Raw genomic sequence first — 19,817 nt, 5'->3', positions numbered from 1 at the left:
CTAATATAAAAGAAAAAAAATTACCATGCCTAAGAATGTGGGAGCCACCAGGAGCAGCAAAAGCACTGCCATAACCAATGGCAGAAGCCACTCAGATGGTAGTACTACCAAATCCAGTACACAATTGGACTCCATTGCCTTTGGAAAGTGTATTAGTAAGGATACGATGACGAGCATCATGGAATATACAGCACTTTACTCATCTCAGTCACTCAGTTACATCAGAATGATGTTTCCTCCAACAGCGATATCATCAGTTTGAGTTACAGTTCTGCAGTCTAAGTTATCACAATTTACTGAAAGGGATAATTTTTGGACCATTTTTTAATTAAAAAAAAAAAGCCAATGAAAATCTGTCAGTGCACTATGTTATAGAACGGACTGTTGGTTAGGTTACTACTGGGTCACCATCCATTTTTATGTTGAGATAACTTTCACATACCTGTAACAAAGGCTGTGTTTACATTAAAGAGATTGAAAGAGATTGTTACGCATGTATTTTTAGGGAAAATTTTAGCACCTGCAAATTGCAGAGAATTTATTGGAAAAATGCACAGAACCTGTTGAGTTTGAATTTCAAATGTTTCAATCAAATCTAGTTAGGGGCAAATGACCAATTGAGACAAAAAGCACCATTTTTCAGAGGTCTTCATGAGATTAAAATGTATTTCCTGCATCCTAAAACCCAGCACTCACTCTATCTAATAAAAACTCATGACTCCATGAGTGTTTCAGTAATCCCACCTGATGACCAGTTTTTCCAGCACAAATAACATTATATCAGACTTGTCAGAGATAATTGATTTTCATTTGCTGCCATTAGTGAAATCCCTATAGAGTGCATTAGAATTGTGCAACATGTACTGGCAGAATCTCAATCATTTCTTGAAAACATTTTTAATGCGCTCCTTTCTCTTCTGTGTCTTTATACACATGCACGAACAATTCTAGATATTTTATAATCATTTTTTCCTGTATATTGAGAAGTGTAATATTTTAGCTCCTCCAGGATGTTTCATGACATGGTTCATAGAATCCCAACCCATTTACAACTAATTGACAGGTGTGGCACTATTTCTTGAAGAAAACATACATGTTTTTCTAAGCATGGACAACACCTTAAAGTGAACCTGTCACCAGGAATAACATTGTTAGCCTGCACATATGGGGTTAATCTGCAGGTTATGGACATAATGATGCTGTCTGATGCCTGCACCTAGCCAAATGCAGAGGAGAGAAAATATTAACTTTATTCTCCCCAGCCGGCATTCAGTATTCAGTCATGGAGATGTGAGCAGCTCAGTCACCGCTCTAAGTATAAAGAGGCATGTGTTGTGAATTCTGCTCTTGGGTTCCCTCCAGTGGTTGTTGGTGGGAATGCAGTTGTCTCTGACTCGCAGTCCTGGCCAGGTGTATCGGATAATTACAATTCTGACTGGGATATTTAGGTGTGCCGGGTTCATTAGCCCTTTCCAGTTGTCTATGTTTCTTTGGAAGTATTGGTTCTCTGCCTGGCCTAACCTGCTTAGCTGCCAATTTCAGCAAAGATAAGTGTTTTGTTTTTGTATCTGTGGCACACTGCTGTGTGCTTGTTTCAGTTTATTCCTGCTCTGATTGTAGGATTCACTGGAGTTGCAGATATACGCTCCTACATCTTTAATTAGATGTAGGAAGTTTTTGTATATCCTGCTGTGGATTTTTTGAAGGGTTTTTATACTGAACGCACAGAACTCTGTCCTATCCTGTCCTATCTAGCTAGAGTGGCCTCCTGTGCTAAATCCTGTTTTTTCTGCCTGTGTATGTTTTTTCCTCTCCGACTCACCGCCAATATTTGTGGGGGGCTGTCTATCCTTTGGGGATTTTCTCTGAGGCAAGATAGTATTCCGATTTCCATCTTTAGGGTAATTTAGTCCTCCAGCTGTGACGAGGTATCTAGGTGTGTTAGGTACACTACACGGCTACTTCTAGTTGCGGTGTTAAGTTCAGGGTTGCGATCAGTATAGTGGCCACTTTCTCCAGTGAAAGTTCTCATGCAGCTCCAAGGTCACCGGATCATAACAGTACAACTGGACAACAATGAGTTAATTGCATCTCAGAAGAAGGGAGGAAAGATCTTGAGCCATTTTTTTTCTCCAGTCTTTTTTGTCTTCTCCTCCCTCTTTATATCTGGGTGGCTGAAGAGCCTTGTGCTAGCATGAATGTTCAGGAATTAGCTTCTCGTATAGACCAGCTTGCTGCTAGAGTACAGGGTATTTCTGATTACATTGTTCAGACTCCTGCTTTAGAACGGAAGATACCTACTCCTGATTTGTTTTTTTGGTGACAGGTCCAAATTTTTGAGTTTTAAAAACAACTGTAAACTGTTTTTTGCATTGAAACCTCGATCCTCCGGTGATTCCATTCAACAAGTTAAAATCATCATTTCCCTGCTGCGTGGTGATCCACAGGATTGGGCATTTTCCCTGGAATCTGGGGATCCTGCTTTGCTTAATGTAGACTCCTTCTTTCAGGCGTTAGGATTACTGTATGATGAACCTAATTCTGTGGATCAAGCTGAGAAGACCTTGTTGGCCCTGTCTCAGGGTCAGGAGGCGGCAGAATTATATTGTCAGAAATTCAAAAAATGGTCTGTATTGACTAAATGGAATAATGATGCTTTGGCGGCAATTATCAGAAAGGGTCTTTCAGAATCCATTAAAGATGTTATGGTGGGGTTTCCCACACCCTCCAATCTGAGTGATTCTATGTCTCTGGCCATTCAGATTGACCGGCGCTTGCGGGAGCGCAGAACTGTGCGCGCTATGGCGTTATCCTCAGAGCAAATTCCTGAGCCTATGCAGTGTGATAGGATTCTGTCTAAAACAGAACGACAAGGTTTCAGACATCTCAATATGTTGTGTTATTATTATGGCGACGCTTCCCATGTCATTTCTGTCTGCCCTAAGCGGACCAAGAGGATCGCCAGTTCATTTACCATCAGTACTGTACAACCTAAATTTCTGTTATCTGTGTCCTTGATCTGTTCATTGTCATCATTTTCTGTCATGGCGTTTGTGGATTCAGGCTCCGCCTTGAACTTAATGGACTTTGAGTTTGCCAGGCGTTGTGGTTTTCCCTTGCAGCCTTTGCAGAACCCTATTCCTTTAAGGGGCATTGATGCTACACCCTTGGCTAAAAATAAGCCCCAGTTTTGGACACAGGTGACCATGCGCATGGCGCCAGCCCATCAGGAAGATTGTCGATTTCTGGTGTTGCATAATTTGCATGATGCTATCGTGCTTGGTTTTCCATGGTTGCAGGTACATAATCCTGTTTTGGATTGGAAGTCCATGTCTGTGACTAGTTGGGGTTGTCAGGGGGTTCATAATGATGTTCCTCTGATGTCTATCGCCCCTTCTCCCTCTTCTGAAATTCCAGAGTTTTTGTCTGATTTTCAGGATGTATTCGATGAGCCCAAGTCCAGTTTCCTTCCACCACACAGGGACTGCGATTGTGCTATTGACTTGATTCCAGGCTGTAAGTTTCCTAAGGGACGACTTTTCAACCTGTCTGTACCTGAACATGCCGCCATGCGGAGCTATATTAAGGAGTCGTTGGAGAAAGGGCATATTCGGCCATCTTCTTCACCATTGGGAGCGGGGTTCTTTTTTGTTGCTAAAAAAGATGGTTCCTTAAGACCCTGTATTGATTATCGCCTCTTGAATAAGATCACGGTCAAGTTTCAATATCCTTTACCTTTGCTTTCCGATTTGTTTGCTAGGATTAAGGGAGCTAGTTGGTTTACTAAGATTGACCTTCGGGGGGCTTATAATCTTGTTCGTGTTAAGGAGGGTGATGAATGGAAAACATGCCCGAGGGCCATTTTGAATATCTTGTGATGCCATTCGGACTCTCTAATGCTCCATCGGTTTTTCAGTCCTTCATGCATGATATCTTCCGGGGTTATCTTGATAAATTCTTGATTGTATATTTGGACGATATTTTGATTTTTTCCGATGATTGGGAGTCTCATGTGCAGCAGGTCAGGATGGTATTTCAGATCCTTCGTGACAATGCCTTGTTTGTGAAAGGGTCTAAGTGTCTTTTTGGGGTGCAGAAGGTTTCCTTTTTGGGCTTTATTTTTTCTCCCTCGTCTATAGAGATGGATCCGGTTAAGGTTCAGGCCATTCATGATTGGATTCAGCCCACATCCGTGAAGAGCCTTCAGAAATTTTGGGGTTTTGCTAATTTTTATCGCCGTTTCATTGCTAATTTTTCCAGCGTGGTTAAACTCTTGACTGATTTGACGAAGAAGGGCGCTGATGTGGCGAATTGGTCCCCTGCGGCTGTCTCTGCCTTTCAGGAACTTAAACATTGTTTTACTTCTGCTCCTGTGTTGCGTCAACCGGATGTTTCTCTTCCGTTTCAGGTTGAGGTTGACACTTCTGAGATTGGGGCAGGAGCTGTTTTGTCTCAAAGGGATCCTGTTGGTTCCTTAATGAAACTGTGTGCCTTCTTTTCCCGTAAGTTTTTGCCTGCTGAACGCAATTATGATGTCGGCAATCGGGAGTTGTTGGCTATGAAGTGGGTGTTTGAGGAGTGGCGACATTGGCTTGAGGGAGCTAAGCACCGTATTGTGGTCTTGACCGATCATAAGAATCTGATTTACCTCGAGTCTGCCAAACGGTTGAATCCTAGACAGGCTCGATGGTCCTTGTTTTTTTCTCGTTTTGATTTCGTGGTCTCGTACCTTCCGGGTTCTAAGAATATTAAGGCTGATGCCCTCTCTAAGAGTTTTTTGCCTGATTCTCCTGAGGTCTTGGAACCGGTTGGTATTCTGAAAGAAGGGGTGGTCCTTTCTGCCATTTCTCCTGATTTACGATGGGTTCTTCAGGAATTTCAGGCTGACAAACCTGACCGCTGTCCTGTGGGGAAACTGTTTGTTCCTGACAGATGGACTAGTAGAGTGATTTCTGAGGTTCACTGTTCCGTGTTGGCTGGTCATCCTGGCATTTTTGGTACCAGAGACTTGGTTGGTAGGTCCTTTTGGTGGCCTTCTTTGTCGCGTGATGTGCGTTCTTTTTGTGCAGTCCTGTGGGACTTGTGCGCGGGCCAAGCCTTGTTGCTCCCGTGCTAGTGGGTTGCTTTTGCCATTGCCGGTCCCTGAGAGGCCCTGGACGCATATTTCTATGGATTTTATTTCCGATCTTCCTGTTTCCCAGAGGATGTCGGTTATCTGGGTTGTTTGTGACCGATTCTCTAAGATGGTTCATTTGGTGCCTTTGCCTAAATTGCCTTCTTCTTCTGATTTGGTTCCGTTGTTTTTTCAGAATGTGGTCCGTTTGCATGGTATTCCGGAGAATATTCTGTCCGACAGAGGTTCCCAGTTTGTTTCTAGGTTTTGGCGGGCCTTTTGTGCCAAGCTGGGCATTGATTTGTCTTTTTCTTCTGCATTTCATCCTCAGACAAACGGCCAGACCGAGCGAACTAATCAGACTTTGGAGACTTATTTCAGATGCTTTGTGTCTGCTCATCAGGATGATTGGGTGGCTTTTTTGCCATTGGCCGAGTTTGCCCTTAATAATCGGGCTAGTTCGGCTACTTTGGTTTCGCCTTTCTTTTGTAATTTTGGTTTTCATCCTCGGTTTTCTTCTGGGCAGATTGAGCCTTCTGACTGTCCCCACTACAGCGTGGGTTTCCTCTGAGTGCCATCCTGTGGGGTAAGGATTCAGGGTGTTTATGTGATCGCTCATTATATTGTCACTAATTAGAGCCTGTGTACAGGGCTCAGGGATCCGTCCACACGGACTTGATTAGTTTTTTTAGACCTGATACACCCTGACCCCTTCCAACTATGTTTAATTGTTGCACTATGCACCTTACGAAAATATAAATGGCATCAGTTTTTCTCCACGCTGTTTTTTATCTGTGCTACCATAGCTATCTCTTTTGCCTGCAATACTTTTGTGTACTATTTTTTGTGTCATTTGATATCTGATTACTGTCTATGTATATTTAATAAACTTGATATTTTTATGGACAAACACTCCCTTTTCTTCTATATAATGCAGTATTGGGAGTGTCCTATATGCATTTATGAATAATACCTCTCTGTAGTGGGCTCCCCTATTGTGGTTGTGAGTATGGTGGAGAGGTCTCGCATTTTTTGTTTCAGTTTGGGCTTGTTATATTAATTTAGTTGCATTGTTAAGTTCAGGGTTGCGATCAGTATAGTGGCCACTTTCTCCAGTGAAAGTTCTCATGCAGCTCCAAGGTCACCGGATCATAACAGGCATGCAACAAGAATTACATTATTATTCACAATCAAATTAGTCCAATGTAAATACAATTTCATACAGTATTGGGGCCATTATACAGTATAAGAACTACTATTGGGGCCATTATACAGTTTGGGAGCTAATGACGGGGGCCATTATACAGCTTGGGAGCTAATATGGAGACTACTGTGAGAGGCCCTCATACAGTGTGGGAGCCAATATAATGTGTGGGGACCACTGTGGGGTGCTCATACTGACTGTGTATAGAGGAGCAGTAGTTGAAATATGCTGTGAATAGTGGAGCTGTGAGTCCCTCATATTGTGTATAGGGGAGATGTAGGGAAAATATACTGTGCATAGTGGAGCTGTGGGTCCCTTATATTGCGTATAGGGGAGCTGTAGAGGAAATATACTGTGTATAGTGGAGCTGTGAGTCCCTCATACTGTGTAAAGGGGAGCTGTAGTTGAAATATACTGTGAATAGTGGAGCTGTCAGTCCCTCATACTGTGTATAGGGGAGCTGTAGGGCAAATATACTGTGCATAGTGGAGCTGTGGGTCCCTTATATTGCGTATAGGGGAGCTGTAGAGGAAATATACTGTGAATAGTGGAGCTGTGGGTCCCTCATACTGTGTATAGGGGAGCTGTAGTTGAAATATACTGTGAATAGTGGAGCTGTCAGTCCCTCATACTGTGTATAGGGGAGCTGTAGGGCAAATATACTGTGTATAGTGGAGTTGTGGGTCCCTCATACTATGTTTAGGGGAGCTGTAGGAGAATATACTGTGTATAGTGGAGCTGTGGGTCCCTCATACTGTGTATAGGGGAGATGTAGGGAAAATATACTGTGCATAGTGGAGCTGTGGGTCCCTCATACTGTATATAGGGGAGCTGCAGTTGAAATATACTGTGTATAGTGGAGCTGTGGGTCCCTCATACTGTGTATATGGGAGCAGTAGGGGAAGTATACTGTGTATAGTGGAGCTGTGAGTCCCTCATACTGTGTATAGGGGAGCTGGAGGGGAAATATATGTGTATAGTGGAGCTGTGAGTCCCTCATACTGTGTATAGGGGAGCTGTACGGGAAATATATTGTGTATAGTGGAGCTGTGGGTCTCTCATACTGTGTATAGGGGAGCTGTAGGGGAATTTTACAGTGCATAGTGGAGCTGTGGGTCTCTCATACTGTGTATAGGGGCACTGTAGGGGAAGTATATTGTGTATAGTGGAGCTGTGAGTCCCTCATACTATGTATAGGGGAGCTGTAGGGGAAATATACTGTGTATAGTGGAGCTGTGAGTCACTCATACTGTGTACAGGGGAGCTGTAGGGGAAAATTACTGTGAATAGTAGAGCTGTGAGTCCCTCATACTGTGTATAGGGGAGCTGTAGGGGAAATATACTGTGAATAGTGGAGCTGTGAGTCCCTCATACTGTGTATAGGGGAGCTGTATGGGAAATATACTGTGAATAGTGGAGCTGTGGGTCCCTCATACTGTGTATAGGGGAGCTGTATGGGAAATATACTGTGTATAGTGGAGCTGTGGGTCCCTCATACTGTGTATAGTGGAGCTGTAGGGGAAATATACTGTGTATAGTGGAGCTGTGGGGCCCTCATACTGTGTATAGGGGAGCCGTAAGGGAAATATACTGTGTATAATGGAGCTGTGGGTCCCTCATACTGTGCATAGGGGAGCTGTAGGGGAAATATACTGTGTATATTGGAGCTGTGGGGCCCTCATACTGTGTATAGGGGAGCCGTAAGGGAAATATACTGTGTATAATGGAGCTGTGGGGCCCTCATACTATGTATAGGGGAGCTGTAGGGGAAATATACTGTGTATAGTGGAGCTGTGAGTCACTCATACTGTGTACAGGGGAGCTGTAGGGGAAAATTACTGTGAATAGTAGAGCTGTGAGTCCCTCATACTGTGTAAAGGGGAGCTGTAGTTGAAATATACTGTGAATAGTGGAGCTGTGGGTCCCTCATACTGTGTATAGGGGAGCTGTAGTTGAAATATACTGTGAATAGTGGAGCTGTCAGTCCCTCATACTGTGTATAGGGGAGCTGTAGGGCAAATATACTGTGTATATTGGAGCTGTGGGGCCCTCATACTGTGTATAGGGGAGCCGTAAGGGAAATATACTGTGTATAATGGAGCTGTGGGTCCCTCATACTGTGTATAGGGGAGCTGTAGGGGAAATATATTGTTAATAGTGGAGTTGTGGGGCCCTCATACTGTGTATAGGGGAGCGGTAAGGGAAAAATACTGTGTATAATGGAGCTGTGAGTCCCTCATACTGTGTATAGTGGAGCTGAACATTTTGAGGACTCAGGACAATATTAAATATTAAGTGGTCACTTAAGAAGCTTTACTGTTACAGGGGCACTCAGAGTTTTGTGACTGGCAAAGATGACTTTCTTCTTTCTAGAGACTATATGTGGAAACTGCTTTCACTGTGGCACAGAGGCACAGTGGTGGCATTACTATGTGGGGCAGTAAGAGGAGCTTTTTTTTTTGTTAGATGGGAACGATGCTGGAAAAGTGATAAATCACATGTGTCTTTGTTGTAATATCTGCAGCTGAGCCCTGGCTCGAGATGTTGTCGTGTTAGTCTGGGCCAGATGGAAGATACGGGAAAAGTGAATGATTCCATCAGAAAGAATGTCAGCTGTAAGTCACTGTTAATAACTGTACTGTAATCTCTATATGATCCCCAGCACTGGTATCTAGCACCATATGGTGGTAATAACAGGGTTCCTTTTGGCTAAATATTAATTTTCAGTAATACCATGGTCATCGGCTGAGGTCCCCCTATGCCACTATAGTTGTAATCAGGGTTACCTGGTTAGGGGCCCACTCAGATGTTTCCAACCCCCTGAGCTAAACCCCTAGCTACGCCTGTGGCTGGAGAATTTGGAAGTGGTCAGCAATGAGTCCAGATCTAATTCCCATTGAACACATGTGGAGAGATAATAAAACTGCTGTAGGTAGAAGGACCCTTCAAATATGAGAGACCAGGAGCAGTATCCAAAAGAATTGTGGTCTGAAATTCCAGTTGAGAGGTGTAAGAAGCTTGTTGATTGTTATAGCAAGCGATTGATTGCAGTTATTTATTCCAAAGGATGTGCAACCAAATATAAAATTGATGGTGCCAACAATTTTGTCTGGCCAATTTTGGGGGTTTTGCGTGAAGTTATGTCTAATTAGCTTTTTTTCTGTGGTAGTTTTGCCTTGAATCCACAATCCACATAAAGGAAATAAACATGTGTATAACAAAACGTGTGTAATGACAATAATATTCTGGGAGAAATACTTCATTTTTTGGAATGTCAACAGTTTTGACCATGCCTGTATGATAATCAAGAATTGATGTGTTTTTATTCACTTCTAAAAAATAGCTTATAGATAACAATTTTTTTTTAATTTGGAGAGGATCCATAAAAAGGTTAAAGTATTCCTTGGGCATTGAGATTCTAATGACTGGGGCTTGAATTTTAGTTAGCATGTTGATGCAAAGGAGATGGTGTTTCTACATTTATTACACTTGCAATCATAGAAAGAGTGTTGCACGAAATCTGCCTAGGTCAGAGCTGCAGAGGGCAAATGGAAGAAAAAAGAAACCCTTCAGCAAAAGAAAAAATAAGTATAAAACTGCACAATTATTCGTTATGGTTGAAAATCATTGTAATCACAGCAGAACCACATGTAGACACACTAAACCTTCAAATGTAGTCTTTTTTATTCTTTAGACATCCCCATCATGTTAATTTAATAATGGATGAATTATCTTTACATGTAAATACATACAAAGCAAGTGAAAAATTAACATAAAATTAATATACTGTATTTATTATTGCATTATATGAAACATCCCATGAATGATTTATCTATGTTTATAGATGTTTAATGACATGAACAGTTTTTCGTAGAGATCTATTAACAGAGAGTTTTATATGTGAAATACATTTTTTTTGCACATTCGAGGATTTTTTTACATGTATGCAATAGTAGATACATGTAATTATTTAGTTGAATGAATAAAAGAAGAAAAAAGGACAACAAAGTATGGATTTTGATAAATTAATTTGAGATAAGTGAAAAAAAATTTTTTTTTTCAAAACAATGTTTTCATCTGCAATATTATTCTAATTATGAATATAAAAGTATTTTTTGCATCCATCCAGAGAATTATAACATCCTTATAAAAATGAATTATGTTATGTCTGATATACCTTATAAATAATTGATGTAGGGAAGAGTTTGGATTTTGGGTTGAATAATTATTACGTTATTGAATCACATTCTTTGTATATAACTTTTGCATCATTTTTGAACATTTTTATTAACTGTGGTGATGTCATTTCCTTGGTGTTACTCATAATAATCTAATTTCATGGTTGTTCCACTATCACTATTGACAAAAGCATGAGATAGGTAGAAACATCTGATTGTTTAGATTCCACTAGATTAAAGAGTGCAGACCAGCTACTTATTATTCTGATCAGTGATGTGCGTCACTCACCCGCACTCAATGGCTGTAGGACGCATGCATAGATGTGGCACAAAAAGGGGATACAAAAAAGGAAAAAAGGAAAAGTCATGGCCAAATGCGAGCACAGACACAAATCGGTGGCCTGCGTTAGGCCAGGTCACACTTGTAAGTGCAATGTGAGAAACTTGCACGAGTCTCTCGCATCAATACCCGGCACTGCTGCCAGCACTCGGGACCAGAGTGTTCCTCTGCATAGAAATACAGCCACACACTCCAGTCCTCAGCGCCGGGTGTTGATGAGAGAGACTCACGTGAGTTTCTCACATTACACTCGCAAGTGTGACACCAGTCTTACTTATAAGCTGCTCAGTGGCTGCAGGATGCCCGCATGGAGGTGATGCAAAGGGGGTGGAGAAAAATAGACAGGGAAAATAAGTCCTGGAAAAAAGTGAGAACAGGTGCCGATCTGGGATTTGCATCCCTGATCAGTGCTTGGCCTCTATAGGGCGCACGCAAGGATTTGATGCAAAAGGGAGGAGAAAAAATGAACATGGAAAAAAGACCTGTAAAAAAGTGAGCACGCATGCTTATCAGTGATGTGCTACAGGAAAGGATAGCTGTGGAAGTTCCGCAATGCTGGTGGAGTTGAAAAACCACACAAACAGGTTTCCATTTTTTTTATTTTTTCAACACATCGTCTTCTTCAGGACAAAAAAAAATTGCCAGCAACATGATGCACACACATTTATAACCCTGAAGTTTCAAATATTGGTGTCAAATGGACACATGATTTGTCAGAGTTCTTTCCAATGTTGGAAAAAAAGTTGTGCTCATTCACAAATTAAGAGACTAATTAAATATGGCAATGATGAAATATGAAGTTTAAAACATAATTAATTGCCTGCGGGTGTCAGCTATATGTCAGCTGCAATGCCCATGATTAGAGTTGAGCGACCTTGACCTTTTTAGAGTCGAGCCGGGTTTTGCGAAACCCGACTATGTCCAAAGTCGGGTCGAGTGAAATCGGCCGATTATGACGTAAAGTCGGGATCGACCGAAACACGAAACCCAATGCAAGTCAATGGGGCAGCATAGTCGGCAGTGAGTGGGGGCCAGGAAAACACCTAGAGTGCCCATTTTAATGTCAAAACCATCCATTCTTCTTAATGAAGCTTGTCAAGCGTAATTTACCTTAAAATAATTGGAAGGCATTTGAAATTGGGGGTCATTTGGCTAAAGTTGTGGGGGGTAGGGCTGGTTCAAGTAATTAGTGGGCCCAGTAAATCTGGACCACGTCACGGCAGTGGAGCAGGGAGAGGTAAGTATTTCAACTTTGCAAGTGCTGTGATCCTGAGCAAGCAGGGGGGGCCCACTCGTTGGCATTGGCACTGGCACAGGGCCCCTCAAAGTACAGCGGTGTGTTTGCACGGCGGGGGCGCCTCCCACCGGCAGCAACACTTTTGCGTACTATGAGAGGCCCTGTGCCAGTGACGTCGCCAACTAGTATTCCTCCCCCCACCTGATGAAGGAACCTGCACTTTCATCTGCACCTTCCTCTTTGTCCCCGTGTAAGGTGGTATGGTATGCGGGAAGAGCAACCTGACTTTCAGCAGGGTCACAATGTTGTTGTGTAGCGTGCACGGGGAATGTTGCGTTATGGGTCAATGTACCAGCAGACTCATCTATCACTGGCTGGGCAATGGGCACGATGAAGTGGAAACACAGATATAGGCCCAAAGAAGAAAGTGGGCTAAATGCAGTTCAAAATTGGTAACACAGGAATAACCAGGGGGCATTGCAGTGGAGGACAACTGGAATGAGAGGCTGACACAGAGAGTAGGGCCAAATCAGTAAGTAGTCGAAATGCAGTTCAAAATTGGCAACCGTAGTAAACAGGCGGCACAGCTTTGTTCAGTGGAGGAGAACAGCAAGGAGTGGCAGACACCGATAGTAGGCCCCAACCCAACTAGTAGGCCAAATGCAGTCTAACATTAACAACTACTTAACGAGAGGCTGAAAATGGAATTTCAGGACAGGAAACCAGGAGAACAGCAAGGAGTGGCAGACACCGATAGTAGGCCCCAAACCAACTAGTACGCCAAATGCAGTTGTTCCATTTAACCACAATTTAATGAGAGCCTGAAGATAGAAGCTCAGGAAAGGCAACCTGGGGAACACCTTGGAGTGTAACACACCATCTCTCTCCACCCCATACCCATTTTGTAGGCCTAATGCTGTGTACTTTTCTACAACTACTAAACGAGAGTCGGAAGACCGAAGCAATGGCAAGGAAACCTGGGGAACACCTTGGAGTGTAACACACCATCTCTCTCCACCCGATACCCATTTTGTAGGCCTAATGCAGTGTAGTTTTCTACAACTACTAAACGAGAGTCGGAAGATCGAAGCAATGGCGAGGAAACCTGGAGAACACCTTGGAGTGTAACACACCATCTCTCTCCACCCCATTCCCCATTTTTTAGGCCTAATGCAGCCTACTTTCCGACACCTACTAAACGAGAGCATGAAGATCGAAGCTCAGGAAAGGCAACCTGGGGAACACCTTGGAGTGTAACAACAACCTCTCTCTACACCACGGAAGGGCTGATTCTTAGGAAGGAAGGCTGTTGTAAATAAGCATTGCGCGCCCGAGGGTGATTATATTCTTATTCGGTATCTACTCACCCTCGGACGCGCCATGCTTCTTGATTTGTAATTAATGTTTATTTGCAATGTGCTTTTGACTTACTCAATTATTTTTTTAATTATTGATTTTATTAAATTAATAGTTTAACATCTTATTGGAAATAATTTAAAGGAGACGCGACAGGACAACACTCGGTGGATGCCATATCTGTGTTAACAACTCCAAAAAAACCTTTCAGTTAACTTCTTGCAGGAGAAAGTAATTGTAGCTGGTGGACCTTTTTAGTACAGTTCCAGATTTTTGTTGTGTGTTTGTTTTTAATGTTAAAATGTCTGCATTTGAGATCTCAACACGATCTTATTTTTTATAATCAAATTAATTTTTTAAATATTTTATTAGGTTGGTTCAAGGGGTACACGGGCCGCAGTAGACAGGTCAGTGGAGGCCTAGTGGAAGGAGTGACCGCAGACAGGCATCGAAGGCCTAAAATAATAACACATGGCTGTAGGCAATTTTAAATTGGTTCCAGGGTTACACGGGCAGCAGTGGTGTGGTCAGTGGAGGCCTAGTGGAAGGAGTGACCGCAGACAGGCATCGAAGGCCTAAAATATTAACACATGGCTGTAGGCAATTTTAAATTGGTTCCAGGGGTACTTGGGCAGCAGTGCCCTGGTCAGTGTAGTAGTAGTTGAAAGAATGTACCGCAGACAGGCATCGAAGGCCTAAAATAAAAAAATTGGGCTGGCTGTAGGCAATTTTAAATTGGTTCCAGGGTTACACGGGCAGCAGTGGTGTGGTCAGTGGAGGCCTAGTGGAAGGAGTGACCGCAGACAGGCATCGAAGGCCTAAAATAATAACACATGGCTGTAGGCAATTTTAAATTGGTTCCAGGGTTACACGGGCAGCAGTGGTGTGGTCAGTGGAGGCCTAGTGGAAGGAGTGACCGCAGACAGGCATCGAAGGCCTAAAATAATAACACATGGCTGTAGGCAATTTTAAATTGGTTCCAGGGTTACACGGGCAGCAGTGGTGTGGTCAGTGGAGGCCTAGTGGAAGGAGTGACCGCAGACAGGCATCGAAGGCCTAAAATAATAACACATGGCTGTAGGCAATTTTAAATTGGTTCCAGGGTTACACGGGCAGCAGTGGTGTGGTCAGTGGAGGCCTAGTGGAAGGAGTGACCGCAGACAGGCATCGAAGGCCTAAAATATTAACACATGGCTGTAGGCAATTTTAAATTGGTTCCAGGGGTACTTGGGCAGCAGTGCCCTGGTCAGTGTAGTAGTAGTTGAAAGAATGTACCGCAGACAGGCATCGAAGGCCTAAAATAAAAAAATTGGGCTGGCTGTAGGCAATTTTAAATTGGTTCCAGGGTTACACGGGCAGCAGTGGTGTGGTCAGTGGAGGCCTAGTGGAAGGAGTGACCGCAGACAGGCATCGAAGGCCTAAAATAATAACACATGGCTGTAGGCAATTTTAAATTGGTTCCAGGGTTACACGGGCAGCAGTGGTGTGGTCAGTGGAGGCCTAGTGGAAGGAGTGACCGCAGACAGGCATCGAAGGCCTAAAATATTAACACATGGCTGTAGGCAATTTTAAATTGGTTCCAGGGGTACTTGGGCAGCAGTGCCCTGGTCAGTGTAGTAGTAGTTGAAAGAATGTACCGCAGACAGGCATCGAAGGCCTAAAATAAAAAAATTGGGCTGGCTGTAGGCAATTTTAAATTGGTTCCAGGGTTACACGGGCAGCAGTGGTGTGGTCAGTGGAGGCCTAGTGGAAGGAGTGACCGCAGACAGGCATCGAAGGCCTAAAATAATAACACATGGCTGTAGGCAATTTTAAATTGGTTCCAGGGTTACACGGGCAGCAGTGGTGTGGTCAGTGGAGGCCTAGTGGAAGGAGTGACCGCAGACAGGCATCGAAGGCCTAAAATAATAACACATGGCTGTAGGCAATTTTAAATTGGTTCCAGGGTTACACGGGCAGCAGTGGTGTGGTCAGTGGAGGCCTAGTGGAAGGAGTGACCGCAGACAGGCATCGAAGGCCTAAAATATTAACACATGGCTGTAGGCAATTTTAAATTGGTTCCAGGGGTACTTGGCAGCAGTGCCCTGGTCAGTGTAGTAGTAGTTGAAAGAATGTACCGCAGACAGGCATCGAAGGCCTAAAATAAAAAAATTGGGCTGGCTGTAGGCAATTTTAAATTGGTTCCAGGGTTACACGGGCAGCAGTGGTGTGGTCAGTGGAGGCCTAGTGGAAGGAGTGACCGCAGACAGGCATCGAAGGCCTAAAATAATAACACATGGCTGTAGGCAATTTTAAATTGGTTCCAGGGTTACACGGGCAGCAGTGGTGTGGTCAGTGGAGGCCTAGTGGAAGGAGTGACCGCAGACAGGCATCGAAGGCCTAAAATAATAACACATGGCTGTAGGCAATTTTAAATTGGTTCCAGGGTTACACGGGCAGCAGTGGTGTGGTCAGTGGAGGCCTAGTGGAAGGAGTGACCGCAGACAGGCATCGACGGCCTAAAATAATCACACATGGCTGTAGGCAATTTTAAATTGGTTCCAGGGGTACACGGGCAGCAGTGGTCTGGTCAGTGGAAGTCTAGTGGAAGGAGTGACCGCAGACAGGCTTCGAAGGCCTAACATAACAAAAATGTCAAAACAATGGTATTGTCAGTGCCAGTCATTGAAGGATGTCAGCGCCTAGACTACACATTGGTGAAGCTGTGAGAGATAATTTTGCTAGTGGTAGAGCACTGTTTGAGCTGGGGGGGGGGGGAACTGGCTTGTGGCCGGCGGTACAGGCACAGGGCCCCTCATATTACAACGGTGAGTCTGACGTTGGGTGCGCACCACCACCGCCAGAGACACTTTATTGTACTATGAGGGACCCAGTGGCAGTGCCGTCGACCAAAAGCGGGCTCACCCACCTCTTCAGACAAACAGCACTCTCAAGGGTCCAAGCGCAAAGTGGCGATAGCACGACCCCGTGTGGGGAGTTTGGCCATTTCGTGAGGTGGAAACATGTCGTATGCTGGACAATCAGGTGAAGAAAATTACGAGATTGGAAAAGTCATTCAGAATAGTCCACAGGCAAGACCTTTTCATAGGAAAGCTAGGTGTCAGCCGGGCAGGGTGGGGCAAAAGATTTTGAAATCCAGTTGTGGTTCATTTTAATGAAGGTTAGATCATCTACATTTTGGGTAGACAGACGAGTCCTTTTTTCTGTTAGTATTGAACCTGCAGCACTGAATACTCTTTCTGATAGGACACTAGCTGCCGGGCAAGCAAGCTCCTGCAATGCATATTCTGCCAATTCTGGCCAGGTGTCTAATTTGGATGCCCAGTAATCAAATGGGAATGACGGTTGAGGGAGAACGTCGATAAGGGATGAAAAATAGTTTGTAACCATACTGGACAAATGTTGTCTCCTGTCACTTTGAATTGATGCTGCAGTACCTGTCCTGTCTGCGGTCCTAGAAAAATCACTCCACAACCTGGTCAGAAAACCCCTCTGGCCAACGCCACTTCTGATTTCTGCCCCTCTAACACCTCTGGTCTGCTGGCCCCTGGAGCTCGTGTGAGAACGATCACGGGCGCTGTGTGCAGGGAATGCCAGAAGCAAACGGTCAACAAGAGTTGATTGTTTTGTTGCTAATATTAGTTCCAAGTTCTCATGTGGCATAATATTTTGCAATTTGCCTTTATAGCGAGGATCAAGGAGGCAGGCCAACCAGTAATCGTCATCGTTCATCATTTTTGTAATGCGTGTGTCCCTTTTGAGGATACGCAAGGCATAATCCGCCATGTGGGCCAAAGTTCCCGTTGTCAAATCTGCGGTTGTGCTTGGTTGAGGGGCAGTTGCAGGCAAATCTACGTCACTTGTGTCCCTCAAAAAACCAGAACCCGGCCTTGCCACGCCACCAATTTCCCGTGCCCCCGGGAAAGCTTCCTCATTAAAAATATACTCATCCCCATCATCCTCCTCATCCTCCACCTCCTCTTCGCCCGGTACCTCGTCATGTACACTGCCCTGACCAGACAATCGCTGACTGTCATCAAGGCTTTCCTCTTCCTCTGGTGCAGACGCCTGATCCTTTATGTGCGTCAAACTTTGCATCAGCAGACGCATTAGGGGGATGCTCATGCTTATTATGGCGTTGTCTGCACTAACCAGCCGTGTGCATTCCTCAAAACACTGAAGGACTTGACACATGTCTTGAATCTTCGACCACTGCACACCTGACAACTCCATGTCTGCCATCCTACTGCCTGCCCGTGTATGTGTATCCTCCCACAAAAACATAACAGCCCGCCTCTGTTCGCACAGTCTCTGAAGCATGTGCAGTGTTGAGTTCCACCTTGTTGCAACGTCTATGATTAGGCGATGCTGGGGAAGGTTCAAAGAACGCTGATAGGTCTGCATACGGCTGGAGTGTACAGGCGAACGGCGGATATGTGCGCAAAGTCCACGCACTTTGAGGAGCAGGTCGGATAACCCCGGATAACTTTTCAGGAAGCACTGCACCACCAGGTTTAAGGTGTGAGCCAGGCAAGGAATGTGTTTCAGTTGGGAAAGGGAGATGGCAGCCATGAAATTCCTTCCGTTATCACTCACTACCTTGCCTGCCTCAAGATCTACAGTGCCCAGCCACGACTGCGTTTCTTGCTGCAAGAACTCGGACAGAACTTCCGCGGTGTGTCTATTGTCGCCCAAACACTTCATAGCCAATACAGCCTGCTGACGTATGCCAGTAGCTGCCCCATAATGGGAGACCTGGTGTGCAACAGTGGCAGGTGCGGATGGAGTGTTTGTGCGACTGCGGTCTGTGGACGAGCTCTTGCTTCTGCAGGAGGACGAGGAGGAGGAGGAGGAGGAGGGGGTGCGAACGGCTACAGACAACTGTTTACTAGACCGTGGGCTAGGCAGAACTGTCCCAAACTTGCTGTCCCCTGTGGACCCTGAATCCACCACATTTACCCAGTGTGCCGTGATGGACACGTAACGTCCCTGGCCATGCCTACTGGTCCATGCATCTGTTGTCAGGTGCACCTTTGTGCTCACAGATTGCCTGAGTGCATGGACGATGCGCTCTTTAACATGCTGGTGGAGGGCTGGGATGGCTTTTCTGGAAAAAAAGTGTCGACTGGGTAGCTCGTAGCGTGGTACAGCGTAGTCCATCAGGTCTTTGAAAGCTTCGCTTTCAACTAACCGGTAGGGCATCATCTCTAACGAGATTAGTCTAGCTATGTGGGCGTTCAAACCCTGTGTACGCGGATGCGAGGCTAAGTACTTCCTTTTTCTAACCATAGTCTCATGTAGGGTGAGCTGGACTGGAGAGATGGAGATCGTGGAACTAGCGGGGGTGCCGGTGGACATGGCAGACTGAGAGACGGTGGGAGATGGTATTGTTGCCGCCGGTGCCCTAGATGCAGTGTTTCCTACTACGAAACTGGTGATTCCCTGACCCTGACTGCTTTGGCCTGGCAAAGATACCTGCACAGATACAGCAGGTGGTGCGCTAAATGGTGGTCCTACACTGCCGGAAGGGATGTTGCGTTGATGACTAGCTTCATTGGCCGAGGGTGCAACAACCTTAAGGGACGTTTGGTAGTTAGTCCAAGCTTTCAAATGCATGGTGGTTAAATGTCTATGCATGCAACTAGTATTGAGACTTTTCAGATTCTGACCTCTGCTTAAGGAAGTAGAACATTTTTGACAGATGACTTTGCGCTGATCAATTGGATGTTGTTTAAAAAAATGCCAGACTGCACTCTTTCTAGCATCGGATACCTTTTCAGGCATTGCAGACTGAGCTTTAACCGGATGGCCACGCTGTCCTCCACCAGGTTTTGGCTTTGCCACGCGTTTTGGGCAAGATACGGGCCCGGCAGATGGAACCTGTGGCGATGTTGATGCCTGCTGCGGCCCCTCCTCCTCCTCTGCTTCAGAACTGCTGCCGCCTGCACCCTGTTCCCCCAATGGCTGCCAATCGGGGTCAAGAACTGGGTCATCTAATAACTCTTCTTGTACCTCCTGCGCAACTTCGTCTGTGTCACCGTGTCGTTCGGTGGTATAGCGTTCGTGATGGGGCAACATAGTCTCATCAGGGTCTGATTCTTGATCAGCACCCTGCGAGGGCAATGTTGTGGTCTGAGTCAAAGGACCAGCATAGTAGTCTGGCTGTGGCTGTGCGTCACTGCACTCCATGTCAGATTCAATTTGTAATGGGCATGGACTGTTAACTGCTTCACTTTCTAAGCCAGGGACGGTATGTGTAAAGAGCTCCATGGAGTAACCCGTTGTGTCGCCTGCTGCATTCTTCTCTGTTGTTGTTTTTGCTGAAGAGGACAAGGAAGTGACTTGTCCCTGACCGTGAACATCCACTAACGACGCGCTGCTTTTACTTT

Source organism: Ranitomeya imitator, chromosome 7 (genome assembly GCF_032444005.1).
Source record: "Ranitomeya imitator isolate aRanImi1 chromosome 7, aRanImi1.pri, whole genome shotgun sequence".
Lineage (NCBI taxonomy): Eukaryota > Metazoa > Chordata > Amphibia > Anura > Dendrobatidae > Ranitomeya > Ranitomeya imitator.
Note: the sequence above shows the minus strand (reverse complement) of the source record.